This window comes from Ambystoma mexicanum, chromosome 14 (genome assembly GCF_040938575.1).
Source record: "Ambystoma mexicanum isolate Mex_15411 chromosome 14, UKY_AmexF1_1, whole genome shotgun sequence".
In the NCBI taxonomy this organism is placed as follows: domain Eukaryota; kingdom Metazoa; phylum Chordata; class Amphibia; order Caudata; family Ambystomatidae; genus Ambystoma; species Ambystoma mexicanum.
Window position 1 is genome coordinate 658,044,242 of NC_090940.1, and position 24,098 is coordinate 658,068,339.

Here is a 24,098-nt window from a genome sequence, read left to right on the forward strand (position 1 = left end):
AAGGGTGGCCATCATGGATTCCACTGATCCGGTGTGGTTTATCCGCTCTGTTGGTACGCTGCAGTCCCTGACACTACGTTGAAAGGGCTCGGGTGAGGCCAAGGGAGGCAGATGAGAGATCAGTCGAAGGAGGGACAGTGCAGCGGAGCACGGAGGAGGATTACAGAGAACATGTGAAAGGTGAGGTATTGGTTGGTGAGAGAAAGTGCTGCTTGAGATTGAGAGTGCATGTATTGTTAGGGTAAATTCTGGGGTCAGCAGAGCCATACCTAGGGTCCGCGGACCTCCAGCTCTCGGAAGGCCCTAACTCCTTCCAGTGTCCCAAAGAAGTCAAGGTCCACACAAGGAGCAAAGGTTACTGCTGTTTATTATAGCAAACAAGCAGGGATCATACACATGGAGCAATCCAGTCCAGACAAGCCACTTTTGTGCAGCTGTGATGTCACAATCGGTGTCACTCAATAAGTTCCATCCCCGAACCTACCACCACTCCGGGTTGGCTCCCGGAGTGGTAAGTCCAGTATAGGAACATATAGCCGGTCAAGTGGCACAGCGAGTAGAGCGCTTGCTTTGACATCCGTGCAGAGCCTGCTAACGCAAGTTCGAATCCCGGCGGGGCCAAACTCAGCCTTTCATCCTTCCGAGGTCGATAAATGAGCACCACACACCGTGGGTAATAATAAGCAGCGCTCAGATACCTGAGGGTTCGTAGCGCTATATAAATGCCAAATTATTATTATTATTATTATTATATAGTGTGTGGTATTATTGGTGGCCACTGTGTCAGGTAGTGTACTTGGATCATCCCCAAAATTGGTCCATATAATCGTCTCCAGCTCGGTCTTGGTTATCTTCACTTCCGTTGGATAGGGTTTGTGCGACTGCAGGGTTGTATGGTCGGGTGAGCGGGTACCGTTCGTGGTGCATGCCTATAGTGGGAGCGGTGGGAATTAGTGCTACTTCGTACAGTCGGCAGTTATTCTGTCAGGGGTGCTTCTTCCGGTTGGGGGGTCTGTCGGGAGGGGGGCATTCGGTTTTTTCCTCTTCAGTCCACCCTCTGGTCGATTTGTCGACCACATTATTGCTCCTTTTGTCATTTCTCAGGCACCATACCTTTGTTATCCCAGTGAGATGTCCATAGTGATTTACATGGTCTTCAAATGACCAATACATTTACACACATCCTCCTCCAGGTTTACAGTAAACCCACTTTCCAATGTAAATTTTCATATTTCTTGGATTTTCTAATTTCATCGATGGTGGATACATGTCTGATTCCATTAGCTGTTGCCGTAGCCTCTCTTGTTCCATACGTATGACATCTGCCTGCTGGTCATCATCCCCGGGCAGTAGTAGGTTCATTCCAATAATTTCCCCTGCTGCCGTCTTGGATTTTGCCATGCATGCCTTTAACCCAAATAGTGAGACCATTCCCAGGACCATTCCCAGGTTCAGACCTCCTGCCAGTTTCTTCAGGCCATCCGATAACCAGGACGGCATGCAGGGCCAAAGGTACGAAAACCAGCTTACGTCCCTCTTTGTACCTCTGGACTCTTCTTCCATTTTGGCATGCATTCTTGCTACTTGTGATACTGCTTCTGATAATGTCCCATTGTCGTTGTTTGCCGGTATGAACGTGCAACACAAATTCCCAATCTTAGCACATACTCCTCCTTCCATTGCTGTGAGGAGCTTCAAGACGTATCTATTTTGTAATGCCACCAATCTTATTGCTCGGAGCTCTTCCTTTATTGCATTGAATCCATTTACTGTTGAGTTTATTGTCATCATGAGTTCCCATCTGGTAATTTGAAGCCATTTGATGTTGGCGTATGTTTGAAATCCTGGATGTATCAGTGCTGAGAAAAACATGGTAGTCCTGCTGAAGAGCCTGTGCGATGGTGGTACTTTGTCAAGGGCCGTTTCGGATCGGCCCCAGAGGTAATTTCCTTGTCATTTGACCCTGCTTAGTGTTCCGTTGTTTGCCTTTGCGTCATCTAGTGGATGTTCTGTTGATGGTACCGATCTCTGCCTTCTCCGGTTGCCTTTGTCCATCTTTGGGAAGTCATCTATCTTGACGTGCTTCTGTGGTACTACCAGTGAGGATAAGTTGACGTGTGCTAGGGAGCATATCCCTCCCCAGTTTGGTGGTAATTTGTCATATGCCTTTGAACCACAGGCCCTATCGAGGTCCATTAGCATCTCAGTAATTTTCTCAATCCTTCTGTACCCCTCATTGTTTCCTAGTGCAAGGTCTCCGTCGTGTTGGTAGCACAGTGCTGGTGGTGTTAGAGGAATTATTGTCAATGGTCCATCTTCCTTATCCAGCCATGTCAGTAGGCCTGCGCTCTTGGCCAATTCCTTAAGACACTTATCATTTTCTTCCTGGACCTTGTTTACTGCAGCCTTTGTCAATCTTAGTGGCTTGCTCCCCACCACTCATCTACCCATCCGTCTTTAGTGTAAACTTTTCCAAACATCAACATCTGTGGTCGCTCCCAGCAGCCAGGTTTTCCACGTCCTTAGCGTTCCATTTGCACGGTAGGTAGTTTAATGTAACTTCCTTAGTTTCTCCCTTCTCTGGTCCATCTGTTATGTATCGCATTCCTTCAGCATGTTGCCAGTAATTGTCGAACATAGGTAATGTTTTGATGAAGTTATCTTCATAAGGGTAGGTTGCCTTTGACCTCCATCTTAGAGTCGCTGTTTTCTCTTGAAATCGTCCTCGTGTTTGGAACATTGCGAGATATAGGAGACACTGCGCTGTTGGTGCTGGTACTTCCGTTGCGACAAAGGTCCTGGAGGCGCTCATGGCATATGGGATCAGTGAGCAGACAAAGCAGCTGTCCCTTGTGTCTTTACCAATTTTAGACATGTGCTTATACCACATGTTGTTTGTGGTGTCCAGTCAAAGTTACGAATACACATTTTCGAAATGCAATATGTTCGAAACAAAAGGATTGAATAAAAAATTATCGAATGCCTTTTTTAAATATATTTTTTCTTTTTTTCGTTTCGTATAGGAAACATTTGTGGTATTTCCCCAAAAAAACAGGGGTTTGAGGGGGACCCCCAAACCGCCCAAATTATTTTTTTTTAACATACAAATTAAAAAAAACACCCATTAAAATTATTTTTTTAGATCCTTTTGGTCCGGTTTTATTGCATTCGATCCTTTTGTATTCCAACCTTTCACTATCAACCGTTGTTTGTTATGTGTGCCATGCCAGTGAGATATGTGTAAACCCCATTAACATCAGTACCAACACTACGCTTACCTCTCCTTACCTTTTCTGTAGTGCTGCCCGTACCACCTGACACAGTGCTCCTTGCAGTTTGGGTGGGGGAGATGTTTGTATTGGGTGTCGCAGAGACATGCAAAGCTGTGTAACGCTGCCAAAAGACAGCAGCTATTAACCCGGTAAATAATATAAGCCACACGGTTGTGAATACATTTTTTGTTTTAGTGCAGCAATTACCCTTACATACACCGCAGTCCAGCGGTTGATGAGAAGATAAAGTTGCCCGCCTGAAAATCGTGATAAAAAGCGTTATTGTTTTAGTATTTGTAAGTACTTTAAGCCCTGTTTACTAGATAGTCGTTTACTGCCCATGCAAACAATTCCTCGCAGATTTTGCGTATGGATCTATTTTTAAGTATGGGCAGGAGGTGATGGAGTTGTGGGTACGTTTGGGCTATTTATTCTATAAACGCGTTGTAATATACTCGCGGTGGCCTCGGTCTGGAATGGATGGGCCTTCGCATAGCATAGATATATTGATGAGACAGTGCTTCAGGGTGCTCGATAGGGGGTAACATTTAAATCGACAACTAACATTCATTCATGTACATTTATCAGATGCAGAACCCTGCATGTGCGAATAAGGAGAATGTTAAGACAGTGTTAGCATAAGGTAGTCCTACTGAGATTGTGCGTGCTATATGGCCATATCTATATTCTGGCATTCTTTATCAGTCCAGTGAGCATTTCCTGTACAGTTCTATATCTCTTGATGGTAGTGCCTAGTTTATTTGTATCAACATTGCCGTGGGGACATCATGTGCTTGCGAGCATCGAACCATTGGGTGATTGGTACACTATTGCTCAATCGTGCTCAGGGAAGTGTCAATTCCTGGAGTGGTTGATATTGGAGTACTCCAACTCTCTTGTGGGTCTGTCGTTGCTGTAGCCTTGACCCGGTCGACGGCGCGATGGGGCGTGGCTGATGCTTTGTAGGGCTTGATGTCGTGGAGATGGTACCAGACCGTTTTATTTTCAAGTTTTACTGTCCTATCCGTAACCGCTTCAACTGTGTGAGGACCAGTAAATCGGGGTGAATTCCACCTTCTCAAATAATTTTTCAGGAGCACTTGGTCTCCCTTTTGGATAAGCAGTTCTTTTGTATGTTCACGAGTGTTGTCGGTTCTGTGTATGTCGTTCTCCGACCTCCACTGTGTCTGTTGAATCTGTTGAGAGATAAAAGAGGCGCTAGAAACAAGTGAATTGGCATACTCATGTATTTCTGTACCAAATATTTCAGCAGTCCCCTCACAATCCCTTATCGCCCGTGTGGGTGGAGCTAATAGGAGTTGCATTTGGCATCCGGTCACCACCTCGTGGGGCGTGAGGTGGTGATCTGACTCTGGCTTGTTCCGCAATTCGAACAGAGCCAGGTGCAAGCAGTACAGCCAATTTTTCTTTGTGCTTTGTTATGTTTTTGCTATGCTTTCTTTCAGAATTCCATTGAGACGTTCGCAGATACCGTTCGCTTGCGGGTGATAGGCAGATGAGAACTTGTGTTTTATCCCTAGCAGTGTGGTTATGTGTTGGAATAATTCATTTGCAAAGTGAGGACCGTTGTCAGATCGCAGGACCTCGCATACACCCCACCTTGGGAACACCTCTCTAGTTAGACATTTGGCTGCCCTTAACACGTCAGCATGGGAGCACGGGCCAGCCTCTATCCACCTTGAGAAGGGGTAGACCACCACGATCATGTAGCGGTAGCCTTGACATACGTTGATCATGTCAACGTAGTTGATGTGGAGGTGCAGAAATGGGCCTTCGGGCCGGGTTATTATTCCTCTTATCACTCTTAGTGTGTGGCCGGCAGTGAATTGTTGGCATGTTAGGCAATTGCTGATGAAGTTGGACACATGGTCGTTTAACTCGGGACAGAACCATGATTCTCCAATGCGTGCTGTGATCGCCTCTTTCCCCGTATGTGCAGGATGGTGTAGTTGTGTTAAGGCTATTTTCAGTAGTGCAAGGGGCATAACTACTTTCCCACTGTTGTTTTGCCGCCACAGGGCATCGGTAGGGGACATTGAAACCCTCTTTTTACCCAGAGTTCCTTTTCAGTCATTGGTGCTGCTGTCTATAATTCCATGATTTGTGTTTCTGGTAGGTGTGTATAGCCTTCTTTCATTAGCATCTGTCTCTCCCCTCCCCTCTATTTTTTTTATTGGAGGTCCCACATTTCCCCAAAATAGGAGGCATGTTTTGCATAAAAACCTGCAGTTTCATTCCCTTTCGATATTGAGTCTTCCCCATTAGTATGTGCTTGGCACTTTACTAATGCGAGTTCTGTCGGATATGTTATAACCTCTATTAGTTCTCCTAGCAGGAGGGCATGTTGTACAGGGGTCCCATCTGCTCTTCTGAACCCCCTTCTTAACCATCTTGCTAGGCCGGAATGTACTGTTGAAGTTACGTAGGCACTGTCCGAATATATAGTAACCCTTTTTCCTTCGCTTTCTCTGAGGGCCAATATCAGTGCCACTAGTTCTGCTGCTTGTGCTGAATAGTGAGGGGGTAATTTAACACATTTCACTGCTTCGCTCATCCAATCCTCTTTCAACCTCACCACCGCCGCCCCCGTTCTCCTCACCCCATCACCTTGATCAATTGTTGATGAACCGTCAATGTAGAGCACCTCTCCCACCTCAAGTGCATCTTCCTCTACTTTACGTGTCTCTGTGTAGTATTAAATGGCTTGTGCAATCATGGCCACATTCTCCTTCCTCATATTCTTCTGCCAGGAAGTGTGCTGGGTTCACAGTTTTGCACCTCACTATCTTTAGTTCGGGCCGTTACAGGATGATTTCATATCCTGTGGCTCTCTGTGTTGTCAGTGTGCTTTTTGGCTTGTGCAGAATCGCAAAGAGGGCATGTTCCACGTAAAGTCTGGTGGAGCACCCCATGGTTATTGATGATGCTTTTTCTACAGCGAAAGCTGCAGCAGCCAAATGTTGCTTGCAAGGGAAGTGCCCTGTCATTACTGGGTCTAGTTGTCCACTGTAGTATGCAATTGGTTTGTGACCCATGCTGGTTTTTTGTGTGAGTACTGCCTTCATGACCACCCCATCAGAGTGTGAAAAGATTAAGAACTAATTTTTGTAATCTGGGGTACCCAGGACATGGGCTGTCGATATTGACTCCTTTAGCTTATGCAATGCATCTGTCATCTCCCGTGTCATCCCAGCTTTTTCTTTCCCTGTTGTGCTTCCTTGACGGTTGTAAGTAGAGGACAAGTGTATGTGCTGTAGTCAAATACCCATGCTCTAAAGTAATTGCATAGACCGAGAAACTGTTGTAATTCTCGTACTGTTTTCGGTTGGGGAGTGTCGGGTATTATCTGTGCTCTCTTTGGTGCTATGTGCCTGTCTTTTTGAGATATCAGCTGACCGATGTGCAGTACTTCCTTCTGGCAATATTGTAGCTTTACCTTGTCCACTTTATACCCTTTCTCTGCTAACACAGTGAGAATTTTTATTGAGTCCTTCCGCCATTCTGTTTCTGTTGTGCTGCAGATGAGAATATCATCCACATATTGTAAAATTTTACTCTCTGTCTCGATGTTGCCTAGTTCCATCTGTATTACCCTATTAAAAATAGATGGTGACTCACAGTGCCCTTGGGGCAGTCTAGTGTGTTTCCACTTTGTGTTGCGATACATGAAGCTTGTTAGATCCTGTGACTCTGGGTGTAATGGTATCGAGAAAAAGGGATTTTTGAGGTCAATCACGGCAAAGCACGTGGCCTCAGCTGGAATGCCGCAAAGGATTGTGGCCGGGTTGGCCGCTACTGGGTATTCTGCTTTCCAATGTGGTTGAGCGGTCGTAAATCTTGAAAAAAGCACCACAAACCCCCCTTTGCCTTGCGGACAGGATATACAGCAGTGTTGCAGGGGGATTCTGATGGCACTAGGATGCCCCTTTCTATGAGGGCACTTATTGTCTTATAAATTCCCTCGTCTGCTTATTTTGATAGGGGATATTTTCTTACTCTGGGCAGAATTGCTCCTTTTTCAGTTTTTTTTCACTCCTCCTATGCTTTTGATACACCCTACATCATAGGGACTTGTGGTCCATAGTGAAATGGGTACTTTTGCCAACTCTTCCTCACAGAAGGGAGGTGGTGCAGGGAGGGGTGCTTCCAGTGCCATGGCCATTTTCTGAGCCATTTCTCTGTATGTCAGGCGTAACCAAACATACACACTCATCCCCAACATCATCTCACTCTCACCCCTTTCCTGCAAGCAAAGTTCCTCATCTGACACTTGTGTTAGTCTACACCCTTCTGACAATGCAATGACCACTCTCCATGCCTTCCCTTCATTGTCTAGGGCGTGAACTGCAATCCAATCTTCCCTTGCCGCAATTCCTTCTATGTCTATAGATAGAAATGGTCCTTCCTTTTCGTCCGTTGGTGTTTCTGGCCTAAAGAGGTACTCACCTGGCCTTCTCCAAACCTTCCCTGCAATCCCGGGCAGCCATGCTAGTGCCATGTCAGTCCCGTACTGGAATATTTCTGGGTCTACTGGCTCCTCCCTCTGTACACTTTTACTGCAATAAGTCTGAAGTATCTGCCTGGCTGTGAGCATGTGTATGACTGGCGTAGAGCATATCATGCCCTTGTCAGTAAAGGAGATGGTCATGTTTAGTCTACTCATTATGTCGCGTCCCAGTATGTTTACAGGTGCCTGTTTGGAGTAAAGTAAGGGTAGAGATAAGTCATGTTCTCCTGTAGATAAGGAGATGTTATCAGTAAAGGGAACCACTTCTCGAGCCCCAGAAGATCCTCGAGTGTTCATGGCATCGCCTGACAATGTATATTTCCCCTCTTGTACGCATGACCTAGTGGCTCCTGTGTCAACCAGGAAGGAAACAGTTTTGTCACCTATCGCCACCTTTATGTGAGGTTCCTCCGCAGGTTTAGGTGTTACCGATAGGATAGAACACAACAAGTTGGTCTGTGGGCTGTTCTATTGTGGATATAGCGATTGTCCACTCCCAGTGTAAGGGTTGTGTCCCATTATTGTTACCCCTCCCATTCTTGTTATTGGCACCACCGCCATTGCGTCGATGGGTTGTGGTACGTCGTCCTGCAGTTGAGTCATCCACTATGCTGTTTGTATGTGGTGTTGTGGTAATGCTGTCACTTGTTGTTGTGTTTGTAGTAGCTGGGGTATGTTTTGCTGTGGTATAATTTGCAGCTGCCCTGCCTGTTGGGAGTCCTGTGGGTAGTACCCGTTCTGTCCTCCTGGGTAATTCTGTTGCCCTTGCTCACCCCACCCTTGTTGTATCCCTCTGTATCTGCATGTGTGAGAAATGTGGCCTAACTGCCCCCCACGTCCAGCACTGGGGCGGTTCCCGTGCCTGCCAAGGAAATCCACCTCCTCCTTCCCCTTGGCCCTGTTGCCTCTGCTGTGGGTAGCCCCGGAACCCGCCTCCCGGATGGTGTGCTTGTGGCCCAAACCCCCACCCTTTGATAAATCCCCCTCTTCCTCTATAATTATTTTGGTACCTGCACAAACCCATATACCACCCCCCCATCTGTGGTGTGTATTGCTGGGCTGGGTTGTATTTTGGCAGCTGCTGCTAGAGCTAAGGTTGGGGTTGCAATACTGCTGTCTGTGTTTGTGGGGCTGGGCTGGTGATTCGTACCCCTTCTAGGGCATATTTTGATCATTTCTTCTGAACCCACTGAGCTTCATCTGCTTTTCTATCCTCCGCCATCTGTTTCATTTTCTCTTGCCATAGTCTTCAATGATGCACAATTGTGCGTTGTATTTCTGACCATGCCTTAGCTTCCATCCCCACCAGTTTCTTCAGTTGTCTTTGTACCGGCTCTGGTAACCCTTTTATGAAGATGTGATAAAAGATAGCTATGGTTTTGTCCCACGGCTCCCGAGTCTCAAGGCACCAACACTCTTGAATCTCTTAGATGTAGCTAATGGGGTCCTTGTCGTCATGCATCTTGCGTGACGTAATTGCTCCTATGTCTGATGTGTCAGGGTATTGTGTCCTTAGTGCCTGCCATACCGCATGGCTGCAATTTGCAAATGGAGACCCGTCATGTGTAGTATTTTGGGTGGTCACCCCAGGGAACCCCGCCCTCCACTAAATGTCCACCCCTTCACGTCGCCCACTGCCAATCTATGTCCTGCCGTCAATTTTTCCATTTCGTATATCCATTTTCCTCTCCCCCGCTTAAGGATGGCAACCTGTATTTGATGTTATCCTTATCCGTATGTTTCCAAGGTATGTACTGTCTCTAGTAGTGGCATCTGCGAGTATTCCGCCCTTTCTTCAGGCGTGCGTCTGTACTGTCGTATTTGGACAGGCCATCTCTCATCTTCCATCTTTGCCATTATATCTGTGACGTCGATATTGCGTGGACCATGCGTGGTGTCCCATGTTCCCGTGTGCCTGCCCCCTAAGGACCCAGAGCCTGTTAGTGTAAGGTGTGTGCGGGGCTGCTTCAACAGGTGTGTCCTCAGCCAAGTCGCTAATGTGTTGTCCTCTGCCCCTTTCACCTTGTGTCCTACACTCCCATGACATTCCTGTGCCTGTTCGTGTAATATAAAGCTTGTTGAGCCCTTCTTTTCCTACATCATCACTGTCTTCTTCCTCACTACAAAACCCATCTGAGAATGTTAGCTTGTGTGGGAGTGGATAGCGCAATGTTACACTTTCAAGAGTGATGTTTGTGAAATTACCTGTGCTGTCTTCCGTCCTTCCCCCCCAGCTGGGACATCGAACCCCTTTGTACAAGCGCCTCTACTGGAGTGGTGCTATTCGCTGTGTACTCCATCGATGCCTGCCTGTTCTGCTGCTCTTCCTGTCCCGTTTTACCCCTCCTGTTCCTTTCTAGTTCTTCCATTATTTACTTGCTTACCCTTTGGAGTGCTCTCTCGTCGTTGTCCCTCTGATCTTGTGCTCCCCCTGCCCTTGCTAACCTTAATTCCTTCAATCGACTTTCTTCGTACTAACGTGTTTTTTCTGAAAGTATCTTCCACCTCCATAATGTAATTTCTCGTTCCGCTTCATCTCCTTCCTCTTCTATTGTATTTCCCCTCATCTCTGTACTCACCTTGATTCTCCCTCTCATTGTGTTCTTCTCTATTACCTCTCTCCATTCCCTCTCCATCAGTTCCTCATGTTCGCACCTTTCCCGCTCCGCTTCCTCTCTCTTTTCCAGTTCCAGCTGCTCCTGCCTTTCCATTTCCTTTAGCTCCAACTGTTTTACTAACAAATTCCTTTTTTCCTTCCTTTCTGCTATTCTCGCTTCCAGCTAAACTTCCTCTTCTTCCCGCAAGTGGCCTTCCCTTACGTCATGTATTGACCTCCCTCTACATCCCTGTCCCAGCTCCAACTCTTCTATGGCCTTAGTTGCTCCTTCGGTCTCCCCTGTACTGGCTCCTTGTAGCTTCAAGAGCACTTGTGCCGCTATCCATTCATCTGGCCCAATACCCGCAAATTCGTTCCTTGCCTGCCGCAGCCCACCTCCATCGAGGCCTAGGCTGTCTGCCTCTGGACACGTCCCATCTTGAGGGGCATTGGGGATGTGTGCATTCGAGGCATACAGGGGTTGTTTGTATGTGGGATTTGAGTAGCCCCCTGCCGCAGTTAATTCCCGAGGCTCCGTAGCCTCTCTCAGCTCTCTAATCGGGTATAACCCCTACTCCTCCACCACCGCCTCCTCTGCATCATCTGAGACAACGCTGGGAGGTGCAGGAGGTGGAGTATAAGAATCCCCCCCTTTCTTTTACCTCCTGCATACTCACCATGCCAGGGAAGTCCCCCTGAAACATGTGCCATAGCTCAAATATTTCCATACAGTTGGCTAATTTCTTCCCTTGTATGTGTTGTGTAGGTAGGTGAGTAATGACTGCAGCACGTCTTTGGAGAAACTGCTGTTATGCGGCCATGGTACCATTATATTCCCATCCGTACCCTTTGTTCATTCCACACTGTATTGAACTATTTTGTCTTTATAAATGGGCAGTGTTTTACAAATGTGCTGAATTGGGGTCATTAGTGTTCCGTGGTCACCGTATGAGGTCCCTCCCCCACCCCCATGGCACATCATCTTGTGCTTGTAATTTTACCTGACCTTGAGATGAGGATTTCGACATTTCGCTGTCAGTACAAGGGTATAAATGTATTCTATTACACAGTTCAAATTCCAGGTATTGATACCTATGGCGTCTACGGCCTCGCACCTTGCGCGGTGTACTCTTGTACCGCCCCGCCTTCACTAGGGCTGCCGCTATCCTGCACACCTCTTCGATGCCTACGGCCCCCTGCGGCCTCACACCTTGTGCGGCGTACTCTTGTACCGCCCTGCCTTCACTTGGGCTGCCGCTGTCCAGCACGCCCCTTCGATCATGCGCCAGCGTTCTCCGCGCATGTCCGTCTGTTCACCTGTCTGGTAGTTTCAGCGCGAGCTGCCAACTCCGTACTCCGTGATAACACAGTGTCCTATGCAATGGCCTATTGGGTGACATCACCAAACTAATACTTCACAACAACCAATTTGTGGACACATTACGCAACAATCCCATCATTTCAATCCCACATCAATTAATCACAATTCCCACAGCTGTCTTCCCACCTCCTCCGGAGTGGAGTATACGTCATCAACCAACTCGTCTTGTGATTAAGCTACACCCATTGCGTCGCCTGACATGTGATATGTTTCTCACCCGGGAAACATAACCAGTCACTCACCTTCTGCATCTAATATAGCTCCAGCTAACTCTTACGGGAATCTGACATCTATTCACCGAACTAGGACATTTGATTCATAGGAAAACTAAATCTATTCACCGAGCTACAATGTTCGATTCATAGGAAAACCACGCCCCTACACCTGTGCTCACTGTCCAAACCTATCAGCGTGACAATCCTTGTCTCACATGGGAACCTACTGCCCTGCCCCAAAACATTAATTGACACACAAGGGGACTACCTCCGCTCCATTCCCTACAATCGTACACGTGCCAGACACTGCCTCGGTACCAAACGTTATAACAATGTTACATTACCCTTCGACTTATTTCCACATCCCCCACCCACACGCTAGTTTGTTACTGGTTGTGTGGACCACACTTACTTTAGTCGCACGTCTGCCGGCGCCGCTCAGCCGCTAACTCCCCTCTCTCTCAGCTCGCCATGCCTCTTCTGGACTGCATCTGGACACTAACCAACTGCGGGCAGGATGATTTTGAAGTCGGCTCCCGACGACCAATCTCCGGTTGTGCAGGCCAGTTCTCTCGCAATTCCCGAGGATCCTGCAGTCCTCCAAGGTCCAACGGCAGAGGGGGCAGCACCTGGCCAAGCTGACGTCACAAACGATCTCGCTGGGGCCTCCAACTTGTTAGGGTAAATTCTGGGGTCGGCAGAGCCATACCTAGGATCCGCGGACCTCCAGCTCTCGGAAGGCCCTAACTCCTTCCAGTGTTCCAAAGAAGTCGAGGTCCACACCATGAGCAAAGGTTACTGCTGTTTATTATAGCAAACAAGCAGGAATCATACACATGGAGCAATCCAGTCCAGGCACATCTCACCGATTTTGGGCTCGCAGGCCACTTTTGTGCACCCATGACGTCACAATTGGCATCACTCAGTAAGTTCCATCCCCGAACCTACTGCCACTCCGGGTTGGTTCCCGGAGTGGTAATTCCAGTATAGGAACATATAGTGTGTGGTATTATTGGTGGTCACTGTGTCAGGTGGTGTACTTGAATCATCCCTAAAAATTGCTACTTGTAAAGTGTTACATTACAGAACCCGATGATTGGCCAGGGAGTCCCGCCGCCACTCCTTAGCCCCCAGTGTCCTCATTGATCAGGCCACAAGCCCCCAAGCCTGGGACCACCGTTTTTCCCAGCCCGCAGGACACCTGCTCACGTACATTGTGTATCAGTAAGGCATAACTATGTGACAGTGTGCAACAATGGGAAGTTTCTGCTAATGCCATGAGAGCGTACCATTCCCAGCACATACTGTAGGTAGATTGTTGCAACTTGTCGCAAGCTCGGTCTCAGCCATGGGACAGCTGCATCTTCCCAGCCTCCAGGCCTTGGCATCATGTCAGGTCTGCCGGGTCACATGTGAGGCGACCGTCAGTGAGGCCGAATTACCTCGATTTGATTTGTATTTTGCTTGGAATATTCTCTCCTACTGCTGGTCTCACCGTGGCGCGGTAGGTGTGCAATCTCACTTGCAACATCATGGCCTTGGCGGTTGCAGTCCCTGCCAGGGCTATTCTGCTTGCACAGCATCTTGTGGCTTTGGGTGTCTGCGAGACGATTCTGGTTTGCTGAATTTTCCTAAGGCCTACTTTGGCTTTCGTTATATATTCAGCGTGATTATCCATAGGTTAAGATGTGCCATGGTCGGCCAGGCCCCTTGAGTGCTCCTGTCCTTCCATAGGGTTAATAGCATGTAGCATCTGCAAGCATATGCACAAGCTCTTCTGGCATCTTGCGTTTCTGCGTTGCTGTAGCAAGCCTAAGTGGCAAAAATAATAAACGTGCAGACCATATGTATAGGTCACTGTCCTCTAGCTCATAGAACTGTACGTGTGTGTTCTTTGTGTGGATTGGTGTGTGAGTGTCCCGAATGTACAGACTGTACGGGTGCTTCCTGTCTAACGTGGCTATGTCATCATGGCGTCTCTAATGACTTGCAGCATGGCTTGTGGAGAGTCGATTTGGTCCATATAATCGTCTCCAGCTCGGTCTTGGTTATCTGCGCTTGCTTTGGGTAGAGTTTGTGCCACCGCAGGGTTGTATGGTCGGGTGGGCGGGTACCCTTCGTGGTGCATGCCTATGGTGGGAGCGGTGGGGATTGGTGCAACTTCGTACAGTCGGCAGTTATTCTGTCGGGGGTGCTTCTTCCGGTTGGGGGGTCCATCGGGAGGGGGGGGGCATTCGGATTTTTCTCTTCAGTATGTTGAGGAAAGGGAGACGCAGGAAAGATTAGAGAGAGAGAGGGATGATCCTTAGGTAAGACCCTATTAAAATGTATTGAACCATCTTTGAGAGTTGGTGTGTTCTTAACGCCATCAGTGACACACAGTTGTCAGTTTCAGTGTGTAATTGTCATGCGCCCCTTTTTCACGAAGCATTGGTATCAATGGAGGCTCGGCCGCCATTGAGTTGTTCTGCCACGTTTGAGCCGTAACGCTAGACTGCGTGCTAGCCTTTCCCAAGATGGCCACCGCCAGGGTTATCAGGGTTCTGACTCCGCGGGCAACTCGCATTGCAACTTTGCTCTGTTCTGCTGGTTAATACACTGTGTTTCTCTCTTGGCTCTGCTGAGCCCCCCTGTCCTGCCTTGGGCCTCTGCCCGTCCCTCTCGTTCCTTCTGTTTCTTCCGTCCTGTTTCTCGCTGCGGATGGCCCCCTTTTCCTGCCTGGATCTCATCTCTTGTTCTCTCTAGCTCCTCTGGGTCAGTTCTGTTTTCACGGATCTCGGCGCTCTGCCCCCCTCTCCCTCGGCACTTACCTTTGGCTTCTCTCTGGGTTCCGGGACCCTGTATCCACTCTGTTCCTAGTCCGCCTCATACGCAGGTTCCTTTCTTTCCACAGCGGAGGAAGTCCGTACTAACTCTACCTGGTTCTCGTGGATGCTTGAGGACCAATCTCTTCATCTGAAAGTCATCAGGACTCCTTTCTCCGTTATCGAGGAAGTTCAGGTTTTTTTGCCTACCTGGCTTTTTCCCCTCCGGTTATCAAGGATCCGGGGCCACTGGTTTCCGGAATTTTCCGACAACCATTGTGGTGTCGTTTCGTGGTTGACCATATCTACTAAAAAAGAAATCCTACAGTAAAGAAAGAAAGAAGAAGGTTAAGAAGGTCATTTCTTCAGGTGAGGAGGAGGGGGAGGTGACCGATTTGGAAAGTGACCTAGACATTGCAGACAGACCAGAGATTTGTGACAGTAATGGTATACGGTTTGATAGTGCTGTGGTAGAGGCAGGTGTAGGCTGGTGAGGCAAACTGTAAACCCACATCTTAGTAGTCATTAATCTCTGTCCAATGTGCCATCATAGTCATTCATTAGGATATTCAAGAGATAAATAAAAATGTGCCCAAGTGCTAGAAATATATATTTAAATTCAAAATGTGAACAAATAGTTGGTAGAATATTCAATATAACGGTATAGACTAGAGAAATTTGCATACACGTGCATTTGAGCTTATCAACTCATGATTTTGGCACACCAATGTGATGATGTCACAACTAGCAACCGTTACTACTGCACACTTTAGAAAATGGCAAACAAATAGCATGCGGAACGCAGGCACGGCCGGGATGGACAATGGGCCTCATTCCGAGTACGGCGCTAACCAATGGCGCTATTAACGCCTTGGTTGACGCCGTACCCGGACCGGCAGCGCCTTGGTGGATGGCGGAATTACCGCCCCATTCCAAGGTTGGCGGGGCGGTAATTCCCCATTCACCAAGGCTCTTCCCCATTCCCAAATGAGCCCCCATAGGGCTCAATGGGAATGGGGAAGATGCAAATAACGGTGACCGTTCATTACAGTCACCGTTATTGGCTTGGAGGCCCCTTTGCGCCCTCGACTTTAACACCTGCTCAAAGCAGGCGTTAAGGGCGAGGGCGCAAAGGGAACTCGGAGTATGGCGGTAAGGGATCACCGCCACCGGTCTCGTTACCGGTGGCCGCTATCCCTTAACGCCATACTCGGAATGAGGCCCAATATCTCCTAAATACAGTAAATTTAACATTTAGTAAGCAATAAAACAGAATGATTCCCTGAGGCCATCTCTTACTATTTCTAACACTGGGGCAAATACTTATTGATCCCTCTAACAGGGCTAGACATTTCTAATGACCAATGGAATTAAAGATTACGATGACCGCTCAAGCAGATGTTAAGGATGAAGCAAATCACCATTTTGAACTCTTTTGAGCACTGGGTGGATGTAAGGAAGGCAAGTGATCAACAGTAAGACAGATACAAGTGATCACAGTTCAACAATGTTTATTAAACTTCAAAAAGGGTTTGAAAAATACCTATCTAATCCTAAATCGATAGATGGGAGCAAGCTACGACCATCAAATAATAACAGCACAGTCCTAGTGGTGTCTTGTCAAAATAAAATGGCCTATACTAATTAACCTAATCCTTACCTCTAAATACAAATAGTGTGGGAACAATGTTGCGTAAAAGAAAGACCTGTGCAAGTATGTCAAGATGCTCAGGCCATTGGCCTTCCTTCCCCACTTTTTCAGCACGGTTTAAGATGCTCGTACCAACTTTCTCTATTTTGTCATCAAACTTGCCCAATTGATCTCCCTTGTTCGGGCTCGGACCAAATTGCTTGGCAATATCAACATCGAAGACTTTAGATTGTGCATGTGATTTTGCTTGACCCGTCGCAAGACCTCTTTGATGTACAGTTCTTGGCCACTCTTTCACCTTTCTCATCTCTCAGTTGGATACCTTACAGACACTTTCAAATGAGCATACACGCAGTGCCAGACCACTCTGTCAAGGGTATTGTATCTTGGTTTCAAAGTTCAATCACTCATCTGTTGTTCAGTTTTTACTCGCGTTTGTTATCACATGTGTTTCATACACTGTTCGCTTTAGCGCTCCCCATACAATGTTGCCGCTTGCAACCTTGGCTTCAACACAGATCGGTTTGGTATCTTTCTCCCCAACCCATCGGTTTTGTTTATTTCATTGGTGCTGCTTTGTTGTAGAAGCCAAGGACAGTACCATGGCGGCAAGCGATTCTCCGTGCCTTGCTTATCGACGCGGGAGGGCCCCGGGTACCTCTGACACACAATGTAGGATTCTTCAGCTTGGTTACCTGGTCTTACACTTTCTATTCTCGAGGGTTCATGAAAGTAACGGTTCCTCGTTGAAAAGGTCAAGGGCACTTCCCTCTTTGCAATCCCCTTCTGTTTTGCCGTCGTCTCCTCGTGTTAAACGGACATTTTGGAACTGCCGATTACTCGCGTGCTTTGCCTTGCTCAGAGCGTGCTCCACCTTTTATCTGTCTGGGGAAGTGTAATGGAAGTCAGGTGTGTGTGATGGTCAGTAATTGCCTGACCCTGCCTGACCATTGTACTGGGAGATGTCAGGTATACGGCTTGGGTGTTAGGCCGTCTTCTCTCATAGCGAGCTGTCTGTGACAAAGTGTTCGTGTTGTGAAGGGGAGGGGGGTGATTTCCTAAATATTCTACCTGGTAGGATGGGGTAAAGGCGTTACAGCGTAGGGGATACCGCCTCTGACCATCCGGTGTCCCACTCCCCAAAGACCCCTCACTGAGGTGTTCCTCCCGCACTGATCCACCCAGCAGGAACTGGATCCAAAAGCAATGGCCGTGTCGTGGCCACATGGATGACAGATCCCCAGGGACTAGCGGGTAAGACACCTTCTTGTTTATCACAGTGGGCTATAGCTTATCAACTATTTTAATCTTACCTTGGGGAAACGGATCAAATGAGCAGGACTACTAACCAGAAAATATTGTTTCCCATATGAAGAAGTGTGGATATATAACCATTGTATTGATACAATAACATTTGAAAATTGGATGTCTACCTTAGGTGAGCAAAAACTGTTATGTTTGCATGTATAACTTTATTTTGGAACACTGATTGTTGCCAATTGAATGTGTGTGTCTGAGAGCACCTTTTACACATGTCATGTGCACAGGGTCTGTTGATTGTTGTGTAATCAAGTGCCTAGAAGGGCACAAAACTGTTAAGCTCACCTTGTATCCTCAGGGACGCCACCCAGCCGGGTTAGTCGCTGCTATGCTTCTCAGCTTTGCCCTGATGTGGTCTGCGGGGAAGGTTCTGCCTGAAAATACAGGAGGACTGTGTTCAAGACTCACCGACTGGGGTAAGTATCCTCCCTTCACCCCCGAATGATTTCAGTCCCTCTGGCGCCCTCTCCTCACCTTGTGGTAGAATTAGGCGTGCTCTCCGTCCAGCCTTCTTTGCAGGGGCACGTTGTCTTTCATGGGCGAGTGCAGTCCAGTTACTTCACTGACGCCGGCCCGTTTGATATTGTTCAGGTAGGTCTTATTGCTGTTCTTTAGTTTTGTTGCTATCCTGCATGCCTTTCTTTGTTCAAAATGTCTCTTTTTTCTCCCTTAGGTATGCAGAGCTTCAGCGCGGTGAACTGGCTTGGTTGAGCCCCGCTGGTAAATGATGGCGCATTAAGAGCGCTATGATACTGTAAGTAAGCACTATGCGCAGTGCTGCAAAGTCTTGCCTTTGCTAACCTGTGTTTTCCTTCCTTGTAGGTCGCAGTGTTCTTCAGCGCGAGTGGAATGTCTGGAGTGGTGCCAGCCGAGAGGCGACCAGCCAGGTAAGCCTTTTGAGCAGTTTGTAATTTGTAAATGTCTCTACTGCTTTCTTTAATGTTGCCTCTATCTTCCTCTTTCAGGTCGTTCTATCCGGGAGGTGTGCAGATTCGAGGAAGAGGTTCTCAGTAGCTGCGAGTGTTTAAAGATGAAGACTGCAGGTAAGATGCTTCTGCTAATGATGTTCCTTTTGCCTCCTTGCAGGTTCTGCTTCTCCGAGGATCGAGGGAATAGCTGGACACGGTGAGTGTCATGTTGCAAGCTGCAAAGTACGCGAAGCATGTTGTCTTGCTCGGCTGTGGTTTAAATAGCCCCAACAAAATAGTCCAGGTAAAGTAGTCCCTAGGCTACCACACCCAAACCAATAAACCGCATAGCTTGTTTCTTAGGAACCAAGCTATGTGGATGCCTCCATGTTGGCTGACAATACAAAAAAGTAGTTCCCAAGCACATTGTTTTTCATGGTGTATGAGCCTGGCGCCATAGGCGCCAGGACTGGCCCTATGAGGGCTTTTGAAGAGGATGCCAGGCTCTAGAGGCCCGAGTCCTGACTCCACCTGGCCAATGGGTTTGCCAGAGGGGGTTTTGGGTGAGGGTCGTGACAGCACTCCCCCCTAAGGCCCCTCCCATGGTGTTCCTTCTGTCTGGCCCAGGTTTAGTTGAGAAGTTCCTTGGAATTTCCTGATTAGACGTGGTGCGTGGATATTCTCACTGGGCTCCCAGGATCTATCTTGTGGTCCAAATCCTTTCCAATCGATGAGACAGTATAGCTTGGTCCTAGAGTATTTAGAGTCCAAGATATCTTTGACATTGAATTCTGGTTCTCCGTCAACAAGTATGGGTTTAGGTGGTGTCCCAATCCATGTGCCGGGTTGCATTGGTTTCAGGAGGGACATATGGAATACTGGGTGGATGTGTAGATTAGGTGGTAAATCCAGTTTCACGGCTGCTGGGTTGATAATTGCCTTAATGGTATAAGGTCCTAAGAATCTGGGATGAAAGGTCTGGGTTCCCTTGATGGGTACGAATTTAGCGGCTAACCAAACTTTGTCTCCTACTTGATAATCAGGGGCCTTTTTCCGGTGTTGGTCGGCAAATCTCTTTTGTTTTTCTTTGGCATGAATAAGGTGTTCCTTTGCCCTTTTGAAAGCCTGAGTTATGGTTGTGTGTAGAGTCTTTACCGCTGGCATTTCCAAGCTGGCTGGAAGGTCTAGTTCAGAGGTACGTGGATGTCTGCCATAAAGGGTATAGAAGGGCGTTTGTCCCATGCTTGAATGCAAAGAATTGTTATATGCATATTCAGCTATCCATAGTAGGACTTTCCAATTCCTTTGTTCATGGTGCAGCATGCACCGTAAATATTGCTCGAGTGTCTGATTGGTTCTCTCGGTTTGGCCGTCCATTTGGGGATGGTGACTGGTAGATAGCCGAACGTCGATCTGCACCATTGCACAACATTTTTTCCAGAAGTTTGAAACAAACTGGCTGCCTCGATCAGAGACCAGAACCGAAGGGAAGCCATGTAGCTTAACCACGCCCTCCGGGAACACTTTGCTAAAGTGGCTGCGTCAGGGAGGCCTTTGAGAGGAATAAAATGGGCCATCTTCGAGAATAAGTCCACAACTACAAGGATGGTGTTGAACCCTTGGCCTGGAGGTAGATCAGTGATGAAGTCAAGGGAAAGAGTGTGCCATGGAACTGGAGGAATGTCCAATGGTTGTAGGAGACCAGATGGTTTTTGTTTCTGTGATTTATTTTGTGGCAGACACCGCAGGACTGAATATACTGAATGATGTCCTTACGCCAGGTAGGCCACCAAAAGTTCTCTTTCATTTTAGCTAGGGTTTTGGCGATCCCAGGATGCCCTTCGATCAGTGATTCGTGATAGTTTGAAATAATATGCTGTTGTAATTCCTTCTTCGGTACATATAGGCGATCCCTAAAAAAGGGTAGATGGTCCTTGATGGTATATTGTTCTCCTTGAGTTTGCCATGCGAGGTAGGCATCAGGATTCATTGTCCGTTGGATTTATTTTCGTAGTTCTGCTAGTGTTAAGGCTGTCGTGATAACCAAGAGTTTGTCTTCAGGTATAATAGGTACTGGGTCTGGAGTTGTATATACTATTTCATCTATGCCCATGCGAGATAAGGCATCCACCTTTCCGTTTCTGACTCCTGGTCGAAATGTGATTACATAATCATATTCGGCAAAGAAAAGGGCCCACCGTAATTGGAGCGAGGACTGGGCCTTGGCTGTTTTGAAATATTGCAGGTTTCAGTGGTCTGTGATGACTGTAATGTTGTGTCTGGCCCCCAGAAGGTAGTGCCTCCAGGCTTTAAAGGCAGATTTGATAGCCAGGAGTTCCTTGTCCGTGATGGCATAATTAATCTCTGGAGGTGAGAACTTTTTCGACCAGAAGGCCACAGGATGTAGCTGGCCGGTTTCCGGTTCTCTCTGGGAAAGGACAGCCCCCATTACGAGAACGGACGCATCAGTTTCAACGACATAAGGGAGGTCTGGACGAGGATGTCGCAGGATTGGAGTGAAGGTAAACCTTTGTTTAAGTTCCTGAAAGGCTTCTTCTGCTTCTTCGGTCCAAGCAAACTTTTTATTGTTTTTTCGTAATAGTACTGTGATTGGGTGCACAACCTGAGAGAAGTCTGGGATGAACCGGCGGTAGAAGTTCGCAAAGCCCAGCATGCTTTGTACCCCTTTCAGAGACGTCGGTGAAGGCCATTTCAGAATGGCATCTACCTTGTGCACGTCCATTCTGATGCCTCCTGGAGTAAGGATAAAACCAAGAAATTCTACTTCGGTGACGTGAAAAAAGCATTTTTCAAGCGTTGCAAACAAGCAATGTTGACAGAGCTTCGTGAGGACTGAACGAACGTGCCTGACATCATCTTGTTCCGAGGCTGAGTATACCAAGATGTCGTCTATGTACACTAAGGCGCACACATCAATTAACTCCCTTAAGACGTCATTCATGAAATATTGGAATGCCGCAGGAGCGTTGCATAACCCGAAGGGCATGACTTGAAATTCAAACAAGCCGTACTTAGTATGGAAGGCGGTTTTCCATTCATCTCCTTTTCTGACTCAGACCAGGTGGTACTCTCCTCGAAGGTTCAATTTGGTATAAATCTGGGCATCTTTAACTCGGTCTAGCATCTCAGGGATAAGTGGCAAGGGGTAGCGGTTCTTCACGGTGATCTGGTTCAATGTGCGGTAGTCAATACAGGTTCTCAAGTCTCCTTCCTTTTTCGATACGAAGAACAAAGGACTGGCTGTGGGGGAATTCGAACGACGGATACATCTTTTTGCAAGGTACTGGTCTAAATAGGATTTCAAATGAAGGTTTTCCGGTTCTGTGAGAGCGTAAATCCTGCCGCAAGGGATTTGTGCACCAGGAACAAGGTCGATCTGACAGTCATACGGCCTGTGCGGCGGCAATGTATTGGCTTGGTCCTTTCAGAAAACATCCTGGAAATCATGGTATTCACTTGGCAAGGTATTAGTTGCTCCCAGGGTTGATACTGTCGCTCCGGGAGTCATGGGGATACAGACGTCGGGTTTCTCCTCTTGGTAATAGCAGGCAGGGGAGCAGTCACCGGGGAAGGTTAATTTTCGTGCCGCCAGTCTATCAAAGGGTTATGAGCAACCAACCATGGCATCCCTAGTATTAGCCTGAACTGAGGTGCCTTTATGAGATCGAATGAAATAGACTCCCGATTTCCGTCCTGGCACAGCAAGTTTACCCTGGCTGTACACTGGGTTACTGGTCCGGAAGCGGTTTCTGTCCCATCCACGGTGGTTACCTTGTCCGTAGTTGGCTTAAAACACAAAGGAAGCCCCATTTCTGCTGCCAGTTCTTGATCAATATAATTTCCAACTGCTCCGCTATCGATGTATGCTTCAACGGCATGCATTCTTGACGACTGTTGGTGGTTAATTAAGATCACTGGTATTGCAAAGTGCGAGGTCAGCAACTCTTTCTTCTCACTCGACAAACTGACCTCTACGTTTGTCGAGCTTGGTAGTTTTCCGATTCCTTAGCTTCATCCTTCTCTGTGGCCCCGACTGTTCATCTTGGGGGTTTTACTGGACAGTCCTTCAGGAAATGTCCTGGTTTCCCACAATACAAACAAAGCTGTGTTGTCTTCTTTTGTCCCGCTCTTGTTTTGTTAATGGAGGCCGTATCCCTCCAATCTGCATGGGTTCTACAGCATTTTCAGGTACACGGGGTGTGTTTTCCCTTGGTCGAACATACACGGTCCGAGGGTCCGTTTTAGACCGGTCTGCCTTTCAGTCCTGCAACCAGTGGGCTAGCTGCATGACTAGATTTATGAATTCTGCACAGTCTCTGGGTGGAGCAACCACCTGGGCTAAGACGTCATTTAATTCGCCTCGTAAGCCTCGATGGAATAACGTGGTTCTTTTGTTTTCTGGCCACCTAGATTCGGCAACCAGTCTGTTGAAGGTAGCAATGTACGTTAACAAGTCCTGATTCCCCTGTCAGAGGGACAAGAGTTCATTGTCTACTACTTGTTCCTGGGTACGGCGAGCAAAACGTTTTTCCATTTCTCTCTGGAACCCCACAAAGTCATGCAATAGAGGATCGTCATGGGTTACCAACAGCACCAACCAATCTGCTGCACTACCACTCAGGTATGATAAAACAAAAGCTACCCGAGCTTGGTCGTTTGGAAATGCTCCAGGCCTACAAAGAAAATGAAGGTGGCACTGATTGATGAATGCCGCATACTTCCGTGGGTCACCTGAGAACCTTTCTGGTGGTGCCAGGGCACTATTCCAGGTAATGTGATCTGTACCGGAGTGGGTGGTATGGCAGGGTTTTGCATCGTTAGATTGCTTCCATGTAGAGGCGTCAGTCCTGCCTGTGATTGCAAGTATTGCCTGCTAATCTCTTCAGTGCGTTCTTTGGTCACTATTAGGTCTCTCCGGAGGGCATTAGTCTCTTGTCGGGCAGAATGAACCTCAGCACGAAGCTCTCCTAGTAATTGGGCCAATTGGTCCATTTCTGATGTCTCCATGGTGCCCAGGTGGATTTGTTATGGTAAGCTTCGCGTTCTGTTACGCTCACCTGGTATCCACAGGGACGCCACCCAGCCGGGTTACTCGCTGGCATGCTTCTCAGCTTTGCCCTGATGTGGTCTGCGGGGAAGGTTGTGCCTGAAAATACAGTAGGATTGTGTTCCAGAAAGACTGCATGGGGTAAGTATCTCCCTCCACCCCTGTATGATTTCAGTCCCTCTGGCGCCCTCTCCTCACCTTGTGGTAGAATTAGGCGTGCTCTCCGTCCTGCCTTCTTTGCAGGGGCGCGATGTCTTTCATGGGCATGTGCAGTCCAGTTACTTCACTGACGCCAGCCCGTTTGATATTGTTCAGGTAGGTCTTATTGCTGTTCTTTAGTTTTGTTGCTATCCTG